Here is a 1185-nt window from a genome sequence, read left to right on the forward strand (position 1 = left end):
AAAACTGTTTTCCAAAATTCGCAGCAGGTAGTGTACAGCATCGATTTCTGTGGAACCCAGTAGCTGTCAAAACTTTCACATTTTTACGAATAACTCGGAAATCGTAAATTTTTCAGGTAAAACGGTTGAAACAAACATAAATTAAAATTGAACGGCCAATCTGAAAATAACAAGAAAAAGGGGGGGTTTCATTTAAAAAACCAGAGTTGGTAACTACCACACGTTTATGATGCACCCTGTATATTGGAAAGTAGTTTTAGAATGTGGACCTTTTAAACGTGAAAAACTTTCGTTGGACGAATTTTCTTGTAAACTTCATATTTACTGAGATATCGCACTTTGACGCACTAATGAGCAACCCTGTATATCGCCGGTATATTTTAAACAGATAGAACGTCTTCAAATCACCAAAATTAATTGAGTTTTTAGTTCTATTCAGATACAAGTTGAATCAGCGAAAAGTATTAACTAATGCTGAACGCCAAAAACGATTTCGTGCTAAAAAATGAGCATTGAGTAATAGATCAACACAAAGTAGCTTTCATCAACCACGAACTAGTGCTGAACGTCAAAGATTATACAAAGCAAATAAGAAATTACTACTAAAAAATACAGAAACTCAAGAAGACGAGTTTACACAAACCCAAGAAGAGCAATATGTACAACCTCTCGTTGAAGAATATTAAATGTTACAAAGATATTTTACATTCAAAAGGAAATTAAATTACATTTTACCTATTCCTGATCTCTTTATAAATTAGACCAAGAAGAATATTAAAATTATAAAATAAAATAATTATTGCCATCATGCGTTAAACAAGTTCGATATTTTATGGCTTCTATAAATATATGAAGTTATCACTTTTGTCGAGCGTCCCGTGACGCACACCATTTTTTTTTTAAATAAATAAGGCTTAACACTAGGATCACAAAAAACAATGCAAATAATTTGAGAGCACTTACTATTTTTGCATTTAAGTCTAAACATACAGTTATGTATGTTTAGATAGATGTGATAGATGCTCCCTTGGGGAGTACAAGAAAAATATAGAAAAATTTTTTTTCGAAAATTTCTTGAAGATATTAACAATTGAAGATCGAATTTCAACTTTGTTATTAAGAATTATTTTGAAATTGTTCCATGTTCAATTGGTAGCATATTGGAATACTTAAGCATTCAAAAAG

This window comes from Dendroctonus ponderosae, unplaced genomic scaffold (genome assembly GCF_020466585.1).
Source record: "Dendroctonus ponderosae isolate FM_Combo_2020 unplaced genomic scaffold, Dpon_F_20191213v2 Dpon_F_20191213_1, whole genome shotgun sequence".
Taxonomy (NCBI): domain Eukaryota; kingdom Metazoa; phylum Arthropoda; class Insecta; order Coleoptera; family Curculionidae; genus Dendroctonus; species Dendroctonus ponderosae.